The following is a 15,448-nucleotide window of genomic DNA, read 5'->3' on the forward strand; positions in this document are numbered from 1 at the left end:
TTTTCCAGTCACTGGACTTTGCTTGACTGCCATCACTTTTCACATATCATTACCTTACCTACAATGCTTTGCAATAGTCAAGGAATATAAAATTTGATACTAATTTAAAAATTTTCTTAGCAAGTTTTTGCCTGTTTATCATTTCTTCATTTAATCTTATGCTTCGGATATTATTTTTCAATTTAAACATACCATTCTAATTACAACTATAAAGCCAGTATAATGCATTTAGTTTCATACATAATTTCATGTGATCTTTGATAAACAGTAAAATGATATGTGTCCACAGTTCAAGAACTAAAAATTTAATAATAAGAAAGGGAAATTAATATTGTCTTTTCTTGGAATATGTCAACAGGGCAGAAGTTTCCTGATATTCTTAGAATTATATACATATTACTGCAGAACTGTTTGGTTTATCAAATACAGATATAATTGTCATCATTTTACTCTTACAATTCATTCATAAGTCCAAATGATGATTTTCATTATTAGGAGATTTCCCATCCCACAGTTTCTCTGTTCCTCTCATAATACATATTTGGTACATTTAGTATGTGCCTCCAAGTAGGTGTCATCTTGCACTAACACTTATTGAACATTTAAAAGGAAGTGGCTTACATAAAAATAACGCTTTTCATGAAAACTTGACCAACATATTTTTCTATTTGTGATTGTGTTTTTATTCTATTTTAGTGATCCTCAGGTAATGGACACGGAATTGTAATAACAATCCCTCTTGCTTTCAGACATGAATATAAATCACCAAAATGAGTCCTGATGACACAAATAGAAGTAAGAACGAATTAGAAGTAGGAAAATGAGGAAACAACGTCCTCTGCACAGGTCGGTGTCATGACCTGTGCACGAGCCACAAAAATGTTGCAAGTAAAGATAAAGAAAGACTGTTTCAGTCACTGTGTGCAATGCATGTGTGCCATCCTTTTACAAGGGCATATAGTGATAGGATGAGGGGGAATGACTATAAATTGGAGCGGGAACAATTTAGACTAAACATTAGAAAGAAAATCTTCATGATGAGGGTGGTGAGACACTGGAACAGGTTTCCCAGGGAAGTTGCGGATGCCCCCTCCTTGGAAATATTCAAGGCCAGGTTGGATGGAGCCTTAGGCAGCCTGGTCTAGTGGGAGGTGTCCCTGTTTATGGCAGGGGCCTTGGAACTAGATGATCTTTAAGTTCCCTTCCAACCCAAACCATCCTATGATTCTATGATCTCCCAGGGGTCAATTGGCGGGTTTTTTTGTTTCAATATTATATAGCATGATTCTTATTGAAATATATGTTTTTCAAAATTTATTTACCAACACTTTTCCTCTGGCATATTTCTAGTCCCTCTGAATTTGGCATTATCAGCAGACGATGCCTATGCCATCATCAACACTGCTAGAGAAAGGATCCATGATAAGTGGACTCAGGATAGACTACCTATACACGTCTACAACCATTTACTTTGGTAAAGAACTATCAATAACAATGCTGAGTTGGCTTTCCAGCCATCAACCTACTTATCCTGGCAAGGCTGGAGATATATTGTTAGTGCATTTTTCAAAGCCATTTCTGAGAACAACATGAGATGCAATGTAAGAACCCCTCTGAAGCCCAAATATGAGATGTCTATTGTCTCTCTTGACAGAGAGGTCCACTTCACTTTTGCAGAAAGAGATTAAGTTGGCTTGACTGAATTTTCTCTCAACAGCTCCAAGTTAGCTGATTCCCTTTCCTAGGTGCTTTCAAGTTGGCAGATATCCCATGAATCCCTTTTCTATGAACGGAAGTTATGGAGTTGTGGCTGCTTATTTTCTTCATCTACTTACTCATAGTAATGTCAAGTGTTTTTTCAGTTTTCCAGTTTGTCAATACTTCAGCACTTTAATCCTTCACAAATTTTCATGATGTCATTAGTGTGATTGCCACTGCTCCACCTGTTCATCTTTAACCCACCACACATGTAGTTTATTGGGCTCAGAAGACTTAAATTCCTTATGTGTCTAAAATGTTTATTGTCTTTACCTTGCTCTATTATTTCCTATTTTATTCTTATAATTCTTATAACGTGGACAAAACAAACAGAAAACCAATAAGACCCCCACTGAAACCTCTAGAACTCTAATTTATTAGTATACTCAGAAATCCAATTTTGAAGAGTGATACCAGAAAGAAAGGTAAAAGGAATGATTCAGACAACAAATAGAATGCAATGGTGAATAAAAAAGGGGCATGTTGGGAATGAGGTCTCAGCTCTGTTTCCAAAATTCTGTTAAACTCTATCTTCTCATCATTACTGATAATTTCACTGTTGAGAGGGAAAAACATCCAGCTTCAATTTAAATTCTATTGTTTTAAGGCAAATAATTTTGAATCATGAATCAATGTGACAATGTAATAAAGTATCATAGATATATATTCAGAACAGATGTATTATTTACGTACTTTTTCGAGAAGATGCTTCTATGGTTGTAAATACCTTCTGTGTTGGTACTTTGTTGTTCTTTCCACCTTCGAAAGGCAAAAAATAAAAAGTGTGTGTACTACACCTGTTGAAGTGGGGGTGCTCTGCCTTCATAGATGTTCTGTAGGAAGCGGAGGAGGAAGATCACCAATGCAAAAAATCTAGGACCAGAGCAGATCACAATCTCTAGTATCTCGTTTTCTGGTTCAACATTTATCGGGATAGTTAATCTACCTGTTTGCTTCCTTCTTTTCCTCTTACATTCTTTCTCTTCCAGACAATGGACTACCCTCAAGGTCCTAGCTATAATGTATAGGAAGAAAAACTGTTTTATAAGGGAAAGAGGAGGAAGAAGGGGGAGGAAGTCAATCTGCCCAGCATCTGATGGGGTTTCTCAGACTGCCAGTACTGAAATGTCCTAGGGATTTTTATAAATTATAAGTGACAATATCTTAACATATGGAGTGTTTCATCCTACACAGAGGAATTCTGTTTTAGCCCTCATCTTGACAGATAAAGAAAACCTGACCACAGAAGTAAAAATTAGAGGTTTCTTAGGTGCAAGTTACAATTTCATTTCACTACTATATGCAAACAGAATAAAAGACATACCAATAAGATGTACAATTGGTGCTTAAAAGGGTCAGCTTAATAAATCTGAAAGCAATTATAAGACAAATCAACTGGGAGAGAGAACTCAATTGGAAAAGTTTAAATGATTATTGCAAACCATTTAAAAATTTTTAACTAGATGTCTAAATGCCATCGGCCAACATTCATCACTGACTGGGTGTATTATTTGAAAGAGTACTACAGGGATAAGTGCTTGTCCTATCCCATTTAGTAGTTACATTAAGTAGGTAGAAAAAGAAGTATTATAGCTAGTATTAACTGCAAATACAAAAACTGAGGGTTTAAAAATAATGAAGACGATAGCTTACTTAGACAGAGTACTTTGGATTGTTGGCAACTTGACCAGAACTGTCTGTAGTCTATTTTATGATGTGGTGAAATATAAACTAAAAATAACTAGGAAGAAAGAATTCAGGCGATATTGGATGGCAAGATCTGTTCCTGTGGTGACATTTCAAGAAAGAAATTAGCTGTCATGGTGTATAATAATAGGCTGATCATTTACCTGACATGGTAACTAAAACAAGTCCATGTGATTCTTTGAGGTATAAACAATGGATCTGAAATAACTATGGACAGTTTAACACAGTTTTTCATTTTGGTAGTTTAACTACTTCAACCCTGTACCTATTACTTGCATCCACAACAGAAGAAGGATATTGATAAACTGGAAAGCCTTCAAAGAGAGTTGAGTCATGCCTTAAAAATAATTTAAAAACTGGAAAATATTCTTCCTACAGAAGGACTTGAGCAGTCTATTTATCTTATCAAAGAGAAAATTTAAGCGATGACCTGACATAAGCCTGGACTTATCCACATACTATGTGAAAACGCAACAGTAGATCAATTTTAATTCTAGTACAGAAAGAATAAGAGAGAATAAGACTTAAAATCAAGTAGGAACTGTTATTACTGAAGTAACTTATCAATCTTGCAGTAGAGTCAAGAGAATGTTTTTCTAACGGTCTTGAAAAATTCATTCAAGGTGGTTGTCTGGCTGTACTACGCAAATGATAAACCTAGTTGATCCTTCCACTTCACTTGCTTAAACACCCCTTAAAGGGGAATTGCCTGCTCTGTGAAGTGATTAGTAAATCTCTAAAACCTTGAAAAATTTACCACCTTGAAAGGATTCTTCTGTCTTCCATGACTTCACCAGAGAGCAGTGCAGATCTTAAAGACATCTGCTGGCTTGACAGTGTGATAAATGGCTGACCATCTGCTTCTTTCTGTCTGGCAGAAAGAAAGTGAAAGGGAAAAACATCCCTTAAATTCTCTGCTTCAGTTTGCCTTTTCTGATTTGGTGCCTCTAGACTCTACCTGTAGTGCCCCAGATCTCGAATGAAGACAGATACTACAGAAAAATGTGGAGGCATAATACCTGTGGCACATTATGCTCATGATGATGATTATTTCTGTCACCAGGAGTTCTAGATTCTGAGAAATAGAGTAACTTCTGAGTTGTACACTAACTTCTATCCCCTCTTCATGGCTACTTACCATAGTCAGGTGGCCAGAATCTCAGAGCAGGGCAACAAGTCAAACACAAAGTTCCCTGTGAAAGAAAAGCCTGGGGAAGAAAAAAAAGCCCATAGTTTAAGAGCTATTTGAGTGCTGTAGGTTGAAAGGAAAAACACAACAGGAAGCATCTATATTCAGGATGGCAGTGGCAGCAGGCTGTAAAGTAAAAGCATACTTTCTCTGAGCTGTCTGAAGTTTTGGAAGCTGGATCCAAAGGAGCTGCGGAAATCAAACATCTAGGTTGATGTTCTTTTTCTGAACATCTTTTGTGTAAGGGTTCAGAAAGATGAGGTGAGAAGCAAGTCAAATCTAAGGTAAATTACTGACATCAGTGCAAGAAGCTGACAGGGAAAAATGAAAGAGGAATGAAAGTTCAATAGAGCACCCACTACTGAAAGCATCACTTGAATGTTTTGGTGTTGGTTTTTTTCCTAATGTTCCAAAGACAGGGTAAGAAAAAGTGTTAGGAGAAGGAGGGTTTGAAATATAGAAAGGTTTTTTTTCATCTTTTGTTTTAATGTTGGCTACAGTACCCTTCCCCCACATATATTTTATCAAACCGTGTTTCCAGGTACAGATTACCGACACACACAACAACTTCATGACAGACACTTCAATACAAAAGCACTCACTGATTTCTAACTAAAAGTTTTCATAGAAAGCCATAATTATTTTGGAACTGAGAGGGGAATACTCAAATATTTTAAATTTTTTCCATTTCTGAATGGCATATTTTCTACACTTGTTAAAATACAGCTATGGATATTTGTGTGCAGAAAAAAACAAGGTCCATTTTTATTCTTCTGCTGATGATTAAGTCTTGTGGGAAGAACTCTGAAAAACGGTGTGACCTACCCCCATGGCAAGAGCTCTGGAGTCACAATATCACAGCGCTGTTCCTTAAACAACTTGCCTGAGAGATATCGAAGATCCACTAACATGGACAGTGGGCTGCACTACTTTGTTTCTGTGGTTTTTCAGTGTGTGTTGATTTACTATTTAGCTAGCAAATATGGAAATAAAATTCATAGACTGAATAACTTTTTTTTATATTTTGTGAATGTAAAATGTTTCTAACATATTAGAAGATAACTGTATGTGCACAATAGCTTGGAAAGAACTATCAAAACATCTTTCCTTTTCACACATCACATTAAGTTGAATCAAACATGGTATATAGTACTGGAAAAGCAAAAAGAGTTTAGAGCCAGATGCAACTTCAATCTAGATGTGAGGAGATATATTGCAGCACATAAAGAGATTAAGATCGTAAGTGTTAGATGGGGCAGCATCAGTGGAGCCTTAGTCAGTCATTGTCTACAAATCCACTCCTGATTTGTAGACTTTTAGCCTGATTTTCCACTGTCTTGGGTCTTCTGTGGTGTTTTTAATCATAAAAGTCTGTTATAAAATCATATCAGGTCAGTGTAGTAGGATTTTATGGTTACTTTTTAATTTCCTATGGAGCAATACAACTTGTGGTGCTGGGCAATAGAAAGGTGTGCTTTCATTGAGCAGCCAGATTCAGTATTGGAAGAGAGTGCATATTGAGCACAGCAGAGCTCCTCTTCATTGCACTCTTTCTACTTTGCTGTTCTCCTCCAATCTCTCTGCGTGATAGCACAGCTCTCCACTGCCTCAAGGTAAACCAGTGAAAAATTAAATATACACTGAGCATGGGGAAGACTGTAGCTGTGACTGAATCTTCCACTATACAGAGAAGGAAAAAGGCAGGAAGATTTCTGCTAACTTAATGAAATACAGCATGTTTTTCATGGCAGTTCTGAGGAAATAAGATAGTGCTGGCTGTCCCACCATTCAGGCATTTTTTTTCATCCAAAGCAAGTTGCACATAATTTGTCCTCGGAAAAGTAAGACATCTGTTTTTCCTGCCTGAGGCCTAGCAAACGGAAATGCTAAGCTACCTAGAATCTGGCTTATTTGTATTGAATTAGTACAGTCATTAGGACTTTAACTATTTTTATTTGGTGACAGTTTGCTACTGATACCACCTTTGGGACAAGCGCCTCTCTCTGTTACGTCGCTTTTCTTATCACTGACAGGAGAAAATGACTGATTGGTTTTGGCTCTTGCTTGAAACTCCATTTCATGACTTTCTTGAGTGCATATCCTGTAGCAAATAGATATTGCTAGTACGCACCAGTCTTCATTTACTAGCCTGAACAAGTGCTGACAGATGAGGGAGCTGACAGTCTGCCCTACTGTTGAAGCTGGAAGATATAGTTACATGTGAATTTGCTGGCTTTTTAGACCTGAATAACTGCAATTGTGTATAAGGGTCACCTCTGGGCTCAGTTATCATTCTGAAACAAAAATTGAGGCTTTTTAAAAAAAATTCATACATTCTTGGCCTTCTCCTAAGTAATGTCTGAGGGATTTTTGCACCATTTCATCTAATAATATGTGTCTCTGTCAACTTGTTCATTAGGAGTCTGCTCCTGCATTGACTTCAGAGGTATTAAAAATGCGGGGCCCTGCTTTGGCAAAAATAAGGCAGTCATGATTAGGTTTATAATTCCACATCATTTCTAGTTCTTGAGAACTTCGTGATAGTGGTTTGCCATAACAGTATAAAGAATCACAGAGGATGCACAAAACTATGTGCTATGCACTCCATAGTTGTGTTTACAGATATGCGATGTTTTAACAATTTTAGTTTGGGGTTGAATCTCTCCCTCTCATATCTCTATCAAAATTTCAAAGCTCTAGTAAGCAACATTAAAAGAATCACATTAACCAAAATATCTCCCTAGTGACTGTAAGCTTCTTACCAGAGTGAACTTGAATTTTCAGTATTTGTGTTGACTCCTCCCAGCCTCACAGCAAGAAGCGATAGACTCTAAGTGATGATTGAAAGGTGGCCACTTCCATCTCTTACTTTTTGTTCATCTCCTTAAGTCATTTATACTCGGCTTTCCTTTCTCTTCCTATGTCGCAAATATTGTAAATTACTAGTTCAGCATATAATTCTTTCTAGTCGAATGGATTACTGTCTCATTTAAAACAAGGGATCTCTGACACAGTATTTCTTGAAAGTTTTTTCAAATATTCTAAAAATGTCATAGAATCATAGAATCATAGAATCACCAGGTTGGAAAGGACCCACCAGATCATCGAGTCCAACCATTCCTAATACTCCCTAAACCATGCCCCTAAGCACTTTTATGCTGTGCAGAAAGTAGTCATATGCATCTAATTATTTAGGCAAGCTGATATCTGTTGCATCAGTATACATACAAAAGTGGTTTATTTTAGCCTTTCAGAGATTTATACTTAAGTACTTTACTGCACACAGTTTATCTGGATAAAACACAGCATTATTTAGGCTTTGCTACACTCATAGACACCTTTCAATTAAGGCACTTAGGTTCACATAAAACATGCTCCTCTGTCCTCAGGAAAAGCTTTTAGGAAAACTAGTTGAGTCTTGACAAATTTACATTAAACAAAAGGAGAGAGAGACTTTCTGAAGTCTGCTTGGGTCTATTTAAAAAAAAATATGTTGTCTATATATACATCTATACATATATATATACAAGCTTTCAGGCCTTTTGCAAAAAGAAGCAAGAGCTCTAGAAATGCCTGATTTTTAGGAGCGTCTGGCTGATCTCCAAAGTTTTCTACTTTTTTAGAAACAGTGCTTTTCAGAGGCTACTACTTTTACTGGGGGTTTCTGGCTCTACATAGCCATGCTCTACATAAACTTGTACTGAATTTGAACCACTTAACATTTTTATGGAGAAGCAAAGTAGATCTGGCTTAATAACTAAACAAATCAGTGCCTGTCAAACTTGTGGAACAAACTGTTGTTCCGGAATCAATTCTTTGATTCTCTAAGTTTATGTACCCTCTTTTTCTTGTTATTCAGTTGAAATACCTTTCTTGTACTCCTGTGCCAAACTAATGACATTTTGCTATGAATTCATTGTAAAATGAATGTCAGTAATATGTAAGTGAAATTAAAATAAAATCTTAGTGAAATTTTATGTTTCTTTCTATGGAACACTTAAAGTATTAGTCATACGCAATGACAAAAAAAAAAATAATTTCCAAGTACTTCTTTTTCTGTCTTTTCTAGCTTTTGTCCAAGCCTTTACTCTCCTTCTGGTTTTCCTAACTTAGATAAACTATCTTTCTACCTAAACACTACTTATAGTTTCAACAAAATGTAAGTAGTCCGAGTTCACTTAAAGATCAAGTATTGTAAGACGGAGTTTTCAAGTATCCTGAAAGTTTGTTAATGCTTTCCAACTAATTTCCGACTTCCTAGCCAAAAGCACTCTTTAGTGGATTGTAAATTTTTTCAAATAATAGACGTCTGATCCAAGTTTCTTATGATTTTTCTTTTCAAGAGATCACATACTTTCAGAAACCTGGTAAAATTTTATTGTAGTATAAAAATCTGGTATTCTGACTGGGTGCTAAGAATTGTGAACTTATTAGCCTTTTAATGTCTATTAAATAAAATAATTTCCTCATACTGAGGGACTCGGCTCTGCTTTAATGCACATATATACTTGATATTTAAGTCAGAAGAAGAGAGGACTGCTGAACCTTCCTCTCACAAATAACAGTATCTAATACCACAATGGTCATGACCTTTTAAATAAAGAGTGCTCTTTTGAGGTACAATATATATCCATAAAAAATTGCCATTTGTCTGTATTTTATGAGTTTGACAGCATCATTTACATCTCTAAATAAAATATCTCTTTGATCGCATATGACTTAAAAAAGAGGCAGACCATCTATTTATGATGAAAGATCTCATAAATGAGATGCAAACTTATACGTCCCTATATAAATACACTTGACAGGCTGTTAAACTGAGGTCTCAGCACAAGTTCCCCCTTACTCCCATAACCAAATTGTGATCTTACAGAAAACTGGCACCTCTGACAACAAACGCAGAGGGAACTTTCTGAACACAACTTTAGCTTCTCATAAAGGCTTGGACTCTTTCACAGTTATGTAGGCACAGAATTTTTTGATCCTGTAGGGTTCTATAACAATCATAGGACACCTGGGTTCAAAAAGCTATTAAACTCAATGCCAGTGTGGCACTATTAACACTAATAAACTGGCCTAGCAGAAAAGCTTAGAGTAGAGTTAGGCATTTCTACAATCAACAACCTTTTCTGTGCTTTTGATTAAAATTTAATAAAAATGTTTCAGTGAGGTGAAGACTTGTCAAAAGCAGGTGAGGAAAGATCAACATTTACTTAGCCCAAATCTAATCCAGCCACTTTTTCCTCTTCTCATATTTCCCATTCATATAGAAGGGCTAGATTGTCCCATCTATTCCTGAAACAAAACAGGCAGCGTGACATGGTCTCTTACTCAGGAAAGAGGATTAAAACAAAAGCTCCTATTTGTAGGACCTGAGGGATCTAAAACTCTGTCCGCATCCCTCTACCAGTCACAGCTCACCTATTTAAGCCAGAAGTTTTTCTTTGACTGCAAGGATATAAAATTTCAGTGGGGTCACAGTGAGTCCTATTCAAAACCCCACTACCATTAAATATAAGAAGGCAGAATTCAGTGATGATCAACTCAGCGCCAAAATAAACCAACAAACCCAATATTGCACAGTCCCAGTGTGACCACGGAGTTCAGGCTATGCAAACTGTTTAGACCAGACAAACTCTGCAGCTCTGTCTCGGGATACCCTTTACTGATTAGGAAATGGTGCTAGTGAAATTATCACATTAACATTTTACAGGAATACAAAGGAAGGACAAGAAAAGAGTGAAGGGAAGCAAAGCTGAGGGCAGATTTCTTCACTATGCTCTCTGAAATCATTGCATCCTCCCTAGATCCAGGGCTGTATCTTGATGGGCTAAAGTCTTTGTGACTGATTAAACAATAAAGTAAAACAGAAGCTAAGTACTAAAGCACATGGTTTAAGTGCTGACTTTATATTGTGATTTGATATTGGATGAATTAATACAGTGTAAATGTCTTTGTTGCTGCAGACTGCTGAATACATCTAGTTGGTAAGGTACAACAGAGCTCCTCTTCTTCTCCATAAGACATTTGAAAGACCAGGATTTCAGCAATGAAATACTAGCATTTGTAAGTCTTATGTCATAAACATATAAAGAAGACCATCATGGAAGGGCAGTTATCAATCACTGTTACACTGGCCTTCCTGTGTAGCACAAAACTTCATAGCATAAGCCATTTTATATTGCATCCAAATCCATTCTGACATTGTGCTTGTGGGTTACATCATTATAGAAATACATGGCTTCAGTCAACATGTGCTGTGATGAATCAGAGAGTCATGGAATCATTTAGATTGGAAAAGACCCTTAAGACCATTGAGTCCAACCACATCCCCAACACCGTCAAGTTCACCACCAAACCATATCACTAAGTGCCATGTCTATACCTCTTTTAAATACCTCCAGGGATGATGACTCCACCACTTCCCTGGGCATCCTGTTCCAGCACTTGACAATCCTTTCAATTAAGAAATTTTTCCTAATATGCAGACTAAACTTCCCCTACACAGAGTCAGTTGCAAAAAGGAAAGTTTTACTCTTTTCAATTTTTTTTGCTGATAAAGTAAGAAAATAATCTGAAATAAATATTTGTGTATTTTCAAAACAATCTATGAGGGATTTTTGGATACAATAATATTTTGTTTGACACTGACAAAATTCCATGGTAAAGAATATGTCAGCATCTCCAGATAAAAAAACATGAAAAATAATAATAATAAAAATAATTTTCAATACTATTCTATTAATGAATGAATTTCAATGGAAAAAAAAGCTCTTTCTTTGGATTTTCACATTTCTGTATATCATAGACTAAAATTTTTTACAAGATTCTTAAGTTGTTGTTGGTAAAAGCAATGTTATCCTACAGAACTGAGCTTTGTAGGCCCTTTTAAATTTTGCTCTAATAATAACTGAAAATAAATAAATAAATAAATAAGTAAAGACTTGCTTAGAAGAGGAAAAGTTCTTTATTAAAGAGTTGCAGCCACTTAGCACATATATTAAAATTAATATTCAAATGTTGTCTAAGAAAAATAAAATTAGGTACACATAAATGCATTCAGTTTCAGATCTGCATTTTCTGTTATCTTATTGATGCAAAAACATTTCAAAGGATCAAAAGAAATGCTAATTCACTTTTTCAAACTGCCCATACAACTGAGGAGCGATGAATTAAAACTCTCATTTATCACAGTCACTTTTTCCTGTATTAATCTCTGATTCAGATAGATAGGAGACTGTTTTGACTGCGTTCTCTTTTATTTTATTTTGTTGTGTGTATTCATAATATTTTGTTTTTCTTTCCAAATCTGTCAAATGTATGGTATGTGACACCACAAATATTTTCTATATAGAAATAATAGCCTTAGTATTTTTCCATAACAATTTAATATTTTCTGCTTAATGGACAAACACAAGCATATTCCAGCCCCTGAGGAATTCTGGGAATTGTAGTAAAATTGGCATTTCTGGAAAAATGTGTTATAATTAGAATTACCTCTAGATAGCTTTTGTTATTTAAAAAGTAGAATTTATCCTATGTGATCTTGCAGACATGACAGTCCTTGATACCTTGGTGCACAGGTATTCTGAGGGCACAAAGCAATGTGGAGAATGACATTGTTCATTCTCTTTACTGCTAGAAAGCAAGCTTTACAACTTTTCTGAGAAGTAAAAATAATTTCCTCTCTACCAAATGATGATGCAATGACAATTTATTGTATTATTGCAAAATTCTAGGGCACTAGCCCTGAATCAGGACCACTTTGTGTTAGAAGCTGTACAAACATTGAACATATACAAAAAAATCCCCAGAAAGCAAGAGGAAACACATTTCTTTTTTTGCTTTTTCAGAAGCTTCCTAGTGTTATATACGTGGTTTCAAGCTGTATTTCATAAACTCTGTGAAAAATATCCTAAGCATTCTGGTGTAGGAAAATAGAAGATTCTCCAGCTATAGAACGAGAGGTAAGTTTAAAAATATAAGCCATAATAAGGAAATGAATAACGTTGCTTTAATACAGATTTAGTCATTCCTGAAAGTGAATTTATATTTCTCATCTTTTTAGACCAAACAATAGCATAAAATCCCTATAGCAGATATATATAATGAAGTACAGAAAGCGAATGATGAATAATAAATGATGTCTTGTTGTATGTTCTCTTTTGGAAAGGATTTGCTTTAAACAACATTCTTGACTTGTCATTCAAAATTAAAACTAAATCTGCCTTCTCAATGTAATATTTACAAAGAGAATGCTTCTTGCCTTTTCTTCTAGTGTGAATAGTAGAGCATGATACGCATAGCTTTCTGGAATGAGACAGGTAAAGTCATTCAGCTAGATCTATCATTTGCTGATTTTGTCGTTTTATTTTCTGTGGAAAATCTTCCATAACTTGTGCCATTCTTTACCAAGGAGTGATTGTTTGTACACTCTTATGTGTTGCACATGATCTGAAGAAATTAACACAAAATAATAAATAAATACATCTCACATCTTATTTTCTTGTAGTTCCAGAGGGCCTACACCATCACTTAACTTTATTGACATTGAAAATTGAGAGGAAAACATTTCAAAAGTCAAGTACAGATAAAATGCCTTTCATTTAGTGTTCACATGGTGCAAATGTTGCAGGTAATCTCATTTATAGAAATGTGAATGCCATTGATATAGACCTTGCATGTTTACAAAGTTTTCATTGAAAGATGAAAATAAAGCCAAATTATTTCTATTTTACTGAGCTGAAGAGTATGTGGTAAGAGAAACCCAAAGTCACTCGGAGCTTCAGGCTTAATTATAGAATTTGGACAGAAATCAAGCCATCAAGCACTGTTTCTAGTGCATCTATACTGAAATTTCTCTTCAAGAAGGTCTAAATTCTCAAGAGAAATTTTTCTGCTTTCACTGTTCTCCAACATACAACAAATAAGCCTGCCTACATGATGTAGAATTTGGCATAGAGTGTATAATCTGGTTTTAAAATCAAAAGTAAGTTTTAGTATCAAACCAAGAAGAAAAGTACCTCTTCAGAGCTTCATAGGTTGATGTTTTCATCTCTCTTTTCAGTAATTAGCCAGGGTCACAGTGAATATAGTGCCATGGTGTTGCTTTCTTAATTCTATATTCATGCTGACAATTGACTGAGTTCTTTCTTTCTTGATCTCACTTATGAGCTTTTCAGCAACAAATGAAAATTTTCCAAGTGGTATTTGAATCAGATAACAAAAGCTGTGATACACAACGAAAAATAATGAAAAAGGCACTGTTTAATTTCTACCCTTAAATATCACCACTGTTTGATTAAGATCTGACCGCTTAGATGATCATAAACCTGAGGAGAGTAGTAGGCAAGCAGCTGATCTGATATAGTCTTAATTGAGCTGCTAGGGTACTGTAGGATAAAGCACAGCATTTCCAGGTTCTGATTTACTTTTATTGTCTTTACATTAATGATTTTAAAATTGTAAGAATAACTTTGAAGATTTTTCTTCTCACTCGGGAGCCTGATAGCAGTTTTGTAGTACGAATCACCAAAGGACAACAAATGTAATGCAGAGTTATTATTTGTTCAGTTGACTTGTATATTAGAGATTGTTTTACCTGTTTCATTTGGCAAAGGTTAGATATAAGGCGAGGGTATAATATAGTAATTTTTCTAAAATACTTTGCACTTCTGTTCGTTCCCTATAATATGTTTTAAGTTGGTTGTCAATCACAATTACATGGACACTAATATAAAATGCTTATACAAGTATTTTTTTATAGTTAAGAGGGAAAATTTCAATTTAAATAAGTGTTTCAAAAGCAAAACCCCCATCTTTTATCCAGCTGTATTTACATAAATGTGTGCTCTCTGTTCTCTAAATTACTCAGGTACACCTAAACTGAGTCTAGCTTGAAGTAACATTGCATAGATCCACCTGGACTCATATGGTCTAATTTTGCTAATCTAAGTCAAACTAAGCACTACATAGAAGGGCATAAATACTGTAAAGCACAGCTTGAAATAATAAGAACAGCAGAATCATACCCTAATTTATACTCGGAGGGTGATCTTCATCTGCTCATATTTAGATAGATACTTAGTAAGCATGCATCTATATTTGAGCTATTTACATGGACTGTTTTTGTAACTGATGGCGGGAACAAAAAGCTTCTAGGGCACAGTTACTTTCCTACGGCAGGCATCTAAAATAAGCCAAATGAGTCATGGCCTCAGAGTGCCTCTCTCTTTACAAAGAGAGTCTAGATTACTAGCTGAGATGTGAAAGTCTGTTCAGTAGTTGTCTGAAGTTAACAGATATGTCTCACTCATGGTGATCTGGCACAGCTTTGCTGTCATAGATGCCTTTATGCAACTCTTTGTAACTGATAAATTCAGACTTTTCAGAGATGAATCAGTTCCAGTGAGTTTTAAAACAGAGTTCTGTCAAAATAGCGTGATGCCAGTTTCTCAATATGGCAGATCAATTACACGACACTTCAGCCTAACTTAATGGGGTATAAGGTTAAGATGAATGAATGAGTCCAGTACGTACTGAATTGATTAAATAAGTTATTTTCTTAAAATCCACTTTTTAATGTGCCTAGTTTATTTGGATATAGAAAAATGTTTCAAACCATCTTAATGTGAAACTAAATCACTCTGATTGATACTGAAAGAACTAGCAAGAAAAACAGCTGTTGAGAAGATGAAAATTATCTGTGAGACCAGGATTACAAAGAACATGAAAAAAAGCCAAGAACAAAATACTGATTCTTGTTTTGTCAGTAAAACATAGCTACTTTTCCCC

This window comes from Cuculus canorus, chromosome 2, assembly GCF_017976375.1.
Source record: "Cuculus canorus isolate bCucCan1 chromosome 2, bCucCan1.pri, whole genome shotgun sequence".
Lineage (NCBI taxonomy): Eukaryota > Metazoa > Chordata > Aves > Cuculiformes > Cuculidae > Cuculus > Cuculus canorus.